The following is an 11411-nucleotide window of genomic DNA, read 5'->3' as shown; positions in this document are numbered from 1 at the left end:
ATGCACACACCCCATTTAGGCCCCCTCAGATCAGACCTATGCCACTCCTGCCCACCCCATGCACCCCACCCCCGCAAAGAGGGCCTCAACATGGAAGCCACACATACGCCCAGGTAGTGAGCGGGCAAACAGTCCCAACCCCCACTCTCACACTCGCCCAAGCCAATGGCATGTACCAGATGCTCAGCAAGCTCTGCTCACACTTACTGGCCTGAGGCCAAACCACAACCAACAACATTGGACACTCTATGGAACAAAAAGCATTCACTATATCATCCTGGAATATCCAAGGCCTGAGGTCATCTGCCTTTGGCCTGAAGAGCAGAAACCTGGACTTCACCAAAGAAATCGGTAACACAGACATTGTCATCCTGCAAGAAACCTGGTATAGAGGAGACAGACCCACTGGTTGCCCTCTAGGTTACAGAGAGCTGGTAGTCCCATCCACCAAACTACCAGGTGTGAAACAGGGAAGGGACTCAGGGGTATGCTAATTTGGTATAGAGTAGACCTAACTCACTCCATTAAATTAATCAAAACAGGAACATTCTACATTTGGCTAGAAATTCAAAAGGAAATTATCCTAACAGAGAACAATGTCCTCCTGTGTGCTACCTATATCCCCCCACTAGAATCCCCATATTTTAATGAAGACAGCTTCTCCATCCTGGAGGGCGAAATCAATCATTTCCAGGCCCAGGGACATGTACTAGTCTGTGGCGACCTAAATGCCAGAACCGGACAAGAACCTGACACCCTCAGCACACAGGGGGACAAACATCTGCCAGGAGGTGACAGCATCCCCTCCCACATATGCCCCCCTAGGCACAACTATGACAACATAACCAACAAAAACGGGTCACAACTCCTGCAGCTCTGTCGCACGCTGGGTATGTACATAGTCAACGGTAGGCTTCGAGGGGACTCCTATGGTAGGTACACCTATAGCTCATCTCTTGGCAGTAGTACTGTAGACTACTTTATCACTGACCTCAACCCAGAATCTCTCAGAGTGTTCACAGTCAGCCCACTGACACCCCTATCAGACCACAGCAAAATCACAGTCTACTTAAACAGAGCAATACTCAATCATGAGGCATCAAAGCCAAAGGAACTGAGTAACATTAAGAAATGCTATAGATGGAAGGAATGCAGTTTGGAAACCTACCAAAAAACAATTAGGCAACAACAAATTCAATCCCTTTTAGACAATTTCCAGGGTAAAACGTTCCACTGTAATAGTGAAGGTGTAAACCTGGCAGTAGAAAATCTTAACAGTATATTTGACCTCTCAGCTTCCCTATCAAATCTAAAAATCTCAAATAGAAAACCAAAGAAAATGAACAATAATGACAAATGGTTTGATGAAGAATGCAAAAATCTAAGAAAGAAATTGAGAAACCTGTCCAACCAAAAACATAGAGACCCGGAAAACCGGAGTCTACGCCTTCACTATGGTGAATCACTAAAACAATACAGAAATACACTACGGAAAAAGAAGGAACAGCATGTCAGAAATCAGCTCAATGTAATTGAAGAATCCATAGACTCTAACCACTTCTGGGAAAATTGGAAAACACTAAACAAACAACAACACGAAGAATTATCTATCCAAAATGGAGATGTATGGGTAAACCACTTCTCCAATCTTTTTGGTTCTATAACAAAGAACAAAGAGCAAAAACATATACATGATCAAGTACAGATCTTAGAATCAACTATTAAAGACTACCAGAACCCACTGGATTCTCCAATTACATTAAATGAGTTACAGGACAAAATAAAAACCCTTCAACCCAAAAAGGCCTGTGGTGTCGATGGTATCCTCAATGAAATGATCAAATATACAGACAACAAATTCCAATTGGCTATACTAAAACTCTTTAACATCATACTTAGCTCTGGCATCTTCCCCAATATTTGGAACCAAGGACTGATCACCCCAATCCACAAAAGTGGAGACAAATTTGACCCCAATAACTACCGTGGAATATGTGTCAACAGTAACCTTGGGAAAATCCTCTGCATTATTATTAACAGCAGACTCGTACATTTCCTCAATGAAAACAATGTACTGAGCAAATGTCAAATTGGCTTTTTACCAAATTACCGTACAACAGACCATGTATTCACCCTGAACACCCTAAATGACAACCAAACAAACCAAAACAAAGGCAAAGTCTTCTCATGCTTTGTTGATTTCAAAAAAGCCTTCGACTCAATCTGGCATGAGGGTCTGCTATACAAACTGATGGAAAGTGGTGTTGGGGGTAAAACATACGACATTATAAAATCCATGTACACAAACAACAAGTGTGCGGTTAAAATTGGCAAAAAACACACACATTTCTTCACACAGGGTCGTGGTTAGACAGGGATGCAGCTTAAGCCCCACCCTCTTCAACATATATATCAACGAATTGGCGCGGGCACTAGAAAAGTCTGCAGCACCCGGCCTCCCCCTGCAAGAATCCGAAGTCAAATGTCTGCTGTTTGCTGATGATCTGGTGCTTCTGTCACCAACCAAGGAGGGCCTACAGCAGCACCTAGATCTTATGCACAGATTCTGTCAGACCTGGGCCCTGACAGTAAAGCTCAGTAAGACCAAAATAATGGTGTTCCAAAAAAGGTCCAGTCACCAGGACCACAAATACAAATTCCATCTAGACACTGTTGCCCTAGAGCACACAAAAAACTATACATACCTTGGCCTACACATCAGCGCCACAGGTATCTTCCACAAAGCTGTGAACGATCTGAGAGGCAAGGCAAGAAGGGCATTCTATGGCATCAAAAGAAACATAAATTTCAACATACCAATTAGGATTTGGCTAAAAATACTTGAATCAGTCATAGAGCCCATTGCCCTTTATGGTTGTGAGGTCTGGGGTCCGCTCACCAACCAAGACTTCACAAAATGGGACAAACACCAAATTGAGACTCTGCACGCAGAATTCTGCAAAAATATCCTCTGTGTACAACGTAAAACACCAAATAATGCATGCAGAGCAGAATTAGGCCGATACCCACTAATTATCAAAATCCAGAAAAGAGCCGTTAAATTCTACAACCACCTAAAAGGAAGCGATTCACAAACCTTCCATAACAAAGCCATCACCTACAGAGAGATGAACCTGGAGAAGAGTCCCCTAAGCAAGCTGGTCCTGGGGCTCTGTTCACAAACACAAACACACCCTACAGAGCCCCAGGACAACAGCACAATTAGACCCAACCAAATCATGAGAAAACAAAAAGATAATTACTTAACACATTGGAAAGAATTAACAAAAAAACAGAGCAAACTAGAATGCTATTTGGCCCTACACAGAGAGTACACAGCGGCAGAATACCTGACCACTGTGACTGACCCAAAATTAAGGAAAGCTTTGACTATGTACAGACTCAGTGAGCATAGCCTTGCTATTGAGAAAGGCCGCCGTAGGCAGACATGGCTCTCAAGAGAAGACAGGCTATGTGCTCACTGCCCACAAAATGAGGTGGAAACTGAGCTGCACTTCCTAACCTCCTGCCCAATGTATGACCATATTAGAGAGACATATTTCCCCCAGATTACACAGATCCACAAAGAATTCGAAAACAAATCCAATTTTGAAAAACTCCCATATCTTTTGGGTGAAATTCCACAGTGTGCCATCACAGCAGCAATATTTGTGACCTGTTGCCACGAGAAAAGGGCAACCAGTGAAGAACAAACACCATTGTAAATACAACCCATATTTATGCTTATTCATGTTGTCTTGTGTCATTTAACTATTTGTACATTGTATATATATATATAATATGACATGTGTAATGTCTTTACTGTTTTTAAACTTCTGTATGTGTAATGTTTACTGTTAATTTTTGTTGTTTTTCACTTTATATATTCACTTTGTATGTTGTCTACCTCACTTGCTTTGGCAATGTTAACACATGTTTCCCATGCCAATAAAGCCCTTGAATTGAATTGAATTGAATTGAGAAGACTACTGGGTGAAATTCCACAGTGTGCCATCACAGTAGCAACATTTGTGACCTGTTGCCACGAGAAAAGGGCAACCAGTGAAGAACACACACCATTGTAAATACAACCCATATTTATGCTTATTTATTTTATCTTGTGTCCTTTAACTATTTGTACATTGTATATATATATATATAATATGACATTTGTAATGTCTTTACTGTTTTGAAACTTCTGTATGTGTAATGTTTACTGTTCATTTTTGTTGTTTTTCACCTTATATATTCACTTTGTATGTTGTCTACCTCACTTGCTTTGGCAATGTTAACACATGTTTCCCATGCCAATAAAGCCCTTGAATTGAATTGAGAGAGAAAAGACTGGACAACATTCAGTCTGCCTCCTCAGATGGCATCCTATTCCCCTTAATGTACCACACAGCCTTATGGGCCCTGCTCAAAAGTAGTGCACCACACAGCCCTATGGGCCCTGATCAAAAGTAGTGCACCACACAGCCCTATGGGCCCTGATCAAAAGTAGTGCACCACACAGCCTTATGGGCCCTGCTCAAAAGTAATGCACCACACAGCCTTATGGGCCCTGCTCAAAAGTAGTGCACCACACAGCCCTATGGGCCCTGCTCAAAAGTAGTGCACCACACAGCCCTATGGGCCATGCTCAAAAGTAGTGCACCACACAGCCTTATGGGCCCTGATCAAAAGTAGTGCACCACACAGCCCTATGGGCCATGCTCAAAAGTAGTGCACCACACAGCCTTATGGGCCCTGATCAAAAGTAGTGCACCACACAGCCCTATGGGCCCTGATCAAAAGTAGTGCACCACACAGCCCTATGGGCCCTGATCAAAAGTAGTGCACCACACAGCCCTATGGGCCCTGATCAAAAGTAGTGCACCACACAGCCCTATGGGCCCTGATCAAAAGTAGTGCACCACACAGCCTTATGGGCCCTGATCAAAAGTAGTGCACCACACAGCCTTATGGGCCCTGATCAAAAGTAGTGCACCACACAGCCTTATATGTAGTGCACCACACAGCCCTATGGGCCCTGATCAAAAGTAGTGCACCACACAGCCCTATGGGCCCTGATCAAAAGTAGTGCACCACACAGCCCTATGGGCCCTGATCAAAAGTAGTGCACCACACAGCCCTATGGGCCCTGATCAAAAGTAGTGCACCACACAGCCTTATGGGCCCTGATCAAAAGGGCCCACACAGCCTTATGGGCCCTGATCATCAAAAGTAGTGCACCACAGCCTACAGCCTTATGGGCCCTGACAAAAGTAGTGCACCACACAGCCTTATGGGCCCTGATCAAAAGTAGTGCACCACACAGCCCTATGGGCCCTGATCAAAAGTAGTGCACCACACAGCCTTATGGGCCCTGATCAAAAGTAGTGCACCACACAGCCCTAGCCTTATGGGCCCTGATCAAAAGTAGTGCACCACAGCCCTATGGGCCCTGATCAAAAGTAGTGCACCACACAGCCCTATGGGCCCTGCTCAAAAGTAGTGCACCACACAGCCCTATGGGCCCTAGTCTAAAGTAGTGCACCACACAGCCCTATGGGCCCTAGTCTAAAGTAGTGCACCACACAGCCCTATGGGCCCTAGTCTAAAGTAGTGCACCACACAGCCCTATGGGCCCTGATCAAAAGTAGTGCACCACACAGCCCTATGGGCCCTGATCAAAAGTAGTGCACCACACAGCCTTATGGGCCCTGCTCAAAAGTAATGCACCACACAGCCTTATGGGCCCTGCTCAAAAGTAGTGCACCACACAGCCCTATGGGCCCTGCTCAAAAGTAGTGCACCACACAGCCCTATGGGCCATGCTCAAAAGTAGTGCACCACACAGCCTTATGGGCCCTGATCAAAAGTAGTGCACCACACAGCCCTATGGGCCCTGATCAAAAGTAGTGCACCACACAGCCCTATGGGCCCTGATCAAAAGTAGTGCACCACACAGCCCTATGGGCCCTGATCAAAAGTAGTGCACCACACAGCCCTATGGGCCCTGATCAAAAGTAGTGCACCACACAGCCTTATGGGCCCTGATCAAAAGTAATGCACCACACAGCCTTATGGGCCCTGATCAAAAGTAGTGCACCACACAGCCTTATGGGCCCTGATCAAAAGTAATGCACCACACAGCCTTATGGGCCCTGATCAAAAGTAGTGCACCACACAGCCCTATGGGCCCTGATCAAAAGTAGTGCCCCACACAGCCTTATGGGCCCTGTTCAAAAGTAGTGCACCACACAGCCCTATGGGCCCTGATCAAAAGTAGTGCACCACACAGCCTTATGGGCCCTGATCAAAAGTAGTGCACCACACAGCCTTATGGGCCCTGATCAAAAGTAGTGCACCACACAGCCCTATGGGCCCTGATCAAAAGTAGTGCACCACACAGCCCTATGGGCCCTGATCAAAAGTAGTGCACCACACAGCCTTATGGGCCCTGATCAAAAGTAGTGCACCACACAGCCCTATGGGCCCTGAAAAAGTAGTGCACCACACAGCCCTATGGGCCCTATGGGCCCTCTAAAGTAGTGCACCACACAGCCCTATGGGCCCTAGTCTAAAGTAGTGCACCACACAGCCCTATGGGCCCTAGTCTAAAGTAGTGCACCACACAGCCCTATGGGCCCTAGTCTAAAGTAGTGCACCACACAGCCCTATGGGCCCTAGTCTAAAGTAGTGCACCACACAGCCCTATCTAAAGGGCCCTATGGGCCCTCTAAAGTAGTGCACCACACAGCCCTATGGGCCCTGTCAAAAGTAGTGCACCACACAGCCCTATGGGCCCTGAGTCAAAAGTAGTGCACCACACAGCCCTATGGGCCCTGAGTCAAAAGTAGTGCACCACACAGCCCTATGGGCCCTGATCAAAAGTAGTGCACCACACAGCCCTATGGGCCCTGATCAAAAGTAGTGCACCACACAGCCCTATGGGCCCTGATCAAAAGTAGTGCACCACACAGCCTTATGGGCCCTGATCAAAAGTAGTGCACCACACAGCCCTATGGGCCCTAGTCAAAAGTAGTGCACCACACAGCCCTATGGGCCCTGGTCTAAAGTAGTGCACTACACAGCCCTATGGGCCCTGGTCTAAAGTAGTGCACTACACAGCCCTATGGGCCCTGATCAAAAGTAGTGCACCACACAGCCCTATGGGACCTGGTCTAAAGTAGTGCACTACACAGCCCTATGGGCCCTGATCAAAAGTAGTGCACTACACAGCCCTATGGGCCCTGCAAAAAGTAGTGCACCACACCACACAGCCCTATGGGCCCTAGTCTAAAGTAGTGCACCACACAGCCCTATGGGCCCTAGTCTAAAGTAGTGCACCACACAGCCCTATGGGCCCTAGTCTAAAGTAGTGCACCACACAGCCCTATGGGCCCTAGTCTAAAGTAGTGCACCACACAGCCCTATGGGCCCTAGTCTAAAGTAGTGCACCACACAGCCCTATGGGCCCTGATCAAAAGTAGTACACCACACAGCCCTATGGGCCCTCATCAAAAGTAGTGCACTACACAGCCCTATGGGCCCTGATCAAAAGTAGTGCACCACACAGCCCTATGGGCCCTGATCAAAAGTAGTGCACCACACGGCCCTATGGGCCCTGATCAAAAGTAGTGCACCACACAGCCCTATGGGCCCTGATCAAAAGTAGTGCACCACACAGCCCTATGGGCCCTGATCAAAAGTAGTGCACCACACAGCCCTATGGGCCCTGATCAAAAGTAGTGCACCACACAGCCCTATGGGCCCTGATCAAAAGTAGTGCACCACACAGCCCTATGGGCCCTGATCAAAAGTAGTGCACCACACAGCCCTATGGGCCCTGATCAAAAGTAGTGCACTACACAGCCCTATGGGCCCTGATCAAAGTAGTGCACCACACAGCCCTATGGGCCCTGATCAAAAGTAGTGCACCACACAGCCCTATGGGCCCTGATCAAAAGTAGTGCACCACACAGCCTTATGGGCCCTGGTCTAAAGTAGTGCACTACACAGCCCTATGGGCCCTGGTCTAAAGTAGTGCACTACACAGCCCTATGGGCCCTAGTCAAAAGTAGTGCACCACACAGCCCTATGGGCCCTAGTCAAAAGTAGTGCACCACACAGCCCTATGGGCCCTTGTCAAAAGTAGTGCACCACACAGCCCTATGGGCCCTAGTCAAAAGTAGTGCACCACACAGCCTTATGGGCCCTAGTCTAAAGTAGTGCACTATGAAGGGAATAAGGTGCCATTTGGAATGGATCCTCAGACTTGAGTCACTGGTCCTGAGTGCTAGTTGTTCATACCATATTGTTTTTAATGATTAACCTTGTACTGCAGTGGGCTGAATCAGGCCACACAGAGTGTTTCTGGGTCGTCTTAAACACATCTACTTTGAAACAAAAGTATACACCTCACACACATGGTTATGGGTTTAAATGTTTACCTTGTCAGATATAGAGTTTAATATATTCCAATTTGATTTACATCCCAATACTATACTTTATATACATCACAGAAGATTGAAATATAACAAAACCAAACATTGTATTTTCTGATTTAAAAAATTAAATTCGGTTTATTAAAAATTAAAATTTAATTTATTAATTATTAATTATTTATTAATTATTAAAAATGTTAACACTCCACTCAGGTCATCCACTAGGTCATCTGACTGCAGGAAAGCGGTAGCTACACAGTGGTTTTATTGTAAACCCATGGATTTTCTCATAAATAGGTTAAACTGGTTTTCTGATGATGCTTACCTTGGGGTCAATGACACTAGACTTCACCAGATGTGATGGTATCCTAAGTCAATCAGTAACAAAAATGACACAAAGTCACTTGACATTGGTGAGGTGAATAAACCTTTCCCAAGGTTTCTTTCTCAGCACAAAGGAAGTTTCACAAGTTCTGGTTTTGAATGCAGGCTGCAAGGCAAGGATCCTAGCAGGGATTATTAATGTATGATGTTGATAGAATGTTGAAGTTGGGATAGTAGTAAGGATCCTAGCAGGGATTATTAATGTATGATGTTGATAGAATGTTGAAGTTGGGATAGTAGTAAGGATCCTAGCAGGGATTATTAATGTATGATGTTGATAGAATGTTGAAGTTGGGATAGTAGTAAGGATCCTACCAGGGATTATTAATGTATTATGTTGATAGAACGTTGAAGTTGGGATAGTAGTAAGGATCCTACCAGGGATTATTAATGTATGATGTTGATAGAATGTTGAAGTTGGGATAGTAGTAAGGATCCTAGCAGGGATTATTAATGTATGATGTTGGTAGAATGTTGAAGTTGGGATAGTAGTAAGGATCCTAGCAGGGATTATTAATGTATGATGTTGGTAGAATGTTGAGTTGGGATAGTAGTTCCTAGCAGGGATTAATTGATGATAGAACGTTGAAATTGTAAGTAGTAAAAGGCTGGTGTGTAAATGACTAAGATTAGGGAGCTTTGATTCATTATTGTGTGTTTATCTGTATGTTCCTTCCTGTAGTTGGCCATCTGGGAGGATTCTGTATGGAGGAATGGTCTAAGATCACCCCAATGTGTTCTCCAACTCAGAAAACATTTAAGAAAATGTCTTAGTGCTGTTATCCATGCAAGATGGAGGCAGGTAGTCTAGTGGTTAGAGTGTAGGGGCGGTAGGTAGCCTAGTGGTTAGAGTGTAGGGGCGGTAGGGTAGTCTAGTGGTTAGAGTGTAGGGGCGGTAGGGTAGCCTAGTGGTTAGAGTGTAGGGGCGGTAGGGTAGCCTAGTGGTTAGAGTGTAGGGGCGGTAGGGTAGCCTAGTGGTTAGAGTGTAGGGGCGGCAGGTAGCCTAGTGGTTAGAGTGTAGGGGCGGCAGGTAGTCTAGTGGTTAGAGTGTAGGGGCGGCAGGTAGCCTAGTGGTTAGAGTGTAGGGGCGGCAGGTAGCCTAGTGGTTAGAGTGTAGGGGTGGCAGGTAGTCTAGTGGTTAGAGTGTAGGGGCGGCAGGTAGTCTAGTGGTTAGAGTGTAGGGGCGGCAGGTAGCCTAGTGGTTAGAGTGTAGGGGCGGCAGGTAGTCTAGTGGTTAGAGTGTAGGGGCGGCAGGTAGCCTAGTGGTTAGAGTGTAGGGGCGGTAGGGTAGCCTAGTGGTTAGAGTGTAGGGGCGGTAGGGTAGCCTAGTGGTTAGAGTGTAGGGGCGGTAGGGTAGCCTAGTGGTTAGAGTGTAGGGGCGGTAGGGTAGCCTAGTGGTTAGAGTGTAGGGGCGGCAGGTAGTCTAGTGGTTAGAGTGTAGGGGCGGCAGGTAGCCTAGTGGTTAGAGTGTAGGGGCGGCAGGTAGTCTAGTGGTTAGAGTGTAGGGGCAGCAGGTAGTCTAGTGGTTAGAGTGTAGGGGCGGCAGGTAGTCTAGTGGTTAGAGTGTAGGGGCGGCAGGTAGCCTAGTGGTTAGAGTGTAGGGGCGGCAGGTAGCCTAGTGGTTAGAGTGTAGGGGCGGCAGGTAGCCTAGTGGTTAGAGTGTAGGGGCGGCAGGTAGACTAGTGGTTAGAGTGTAGGGGTGGCAGGTAGCCTAGTGGTTAGAGTGTAGGGGCGGCAGGTAGTCTAGTGGTTAGAGTGTAGGGGCGGCAGGTAGCCTAGTGGTTAGAGTGTAGGGGCGGCAGGTAGCCTAGTGGTTAGAGTGTAGGGGCGGCAAGTAGCCTAGTGGTTAGAGTGTAGGGGTGGCAGGTAGCCTAGTGGTTAGAGTGTAGGGGCGGCAGTTAGCCTAGTGGTTAGAGTGTAGGGGCGGCAGGTAGCCTAGTGGTTAGAGCGTTGGGCCTGTAACCGAAAGGTTGCAAGATCGAATCCCTGGGCTGTCGTTCTGCCCCTGAACAAGGCAGTTAAGCCACTGTTCCTAGGCCGTCATTAAAATTAAGAATTTGTTCTAAACTGACTTGCCTAGTTAAATAACTGGGGGAAAGGTGAGGTATTGAAGGGCAGTAATTATTGACCCCTACCTTTTTGAGAAAATAATTATTACTTTCTTTAAAAAAATCTCTTTCTCTGAGCAATTGTATTAGTTTAAAATCATTTAATTTTCCCATTTTATTTGAGCATGCAATATATTTCAGTCTTTGAATCATGTATTTTATACAGTCACTTTTGCTACTCTTCATCAAGGGTGTCAATAATTTGGGACCCAACTGTATACTTCAAAATTAGAGATAGGTTGAAACTGGATCATCATAATGATTCTACATGTTATATTACATTTACATTTACATTTAAGTCATTTAGCAGACGCTCTTATCCAGAGCGACTTACAAATTGGTGCATTCACCTTATGACATCCAGTAGAACAGTCACTTTACAATAGTGCATCTAAATCTTAAAGGGGGGGGGTGAGAAGGATTACGTATCCTATCCTAGGTATTCCTTAAAGAGGTGGGGTTTCAGGTGTCTCCGGTAGGTGGTGAT

Source organism: Oncorhynchus gorbuscha, unplaced genomic scaffold (genome assembly GCF_021184085.1).
Source record: "Oncorhynchus gorbuscha isolate QuinsamMale2020 ecotype Even-year unplaced genomic scaffold, OgorEven_v1.0 Un_scaffold_1769, whole genome shotgun sequence".
Taxonomy (NCBI): domain Eukaryota; kingdom Metazoa; phylum Chordata; class Actinopteri; order Salmoniformes; family Salmonidae; genus Oncorhynchus; species Oncorhynchus gorbuscha.
The sequence above is the reverse complement of the archived record's forward strand: the minus strand, read 5'-3'. Positions refer to the sequence as shown.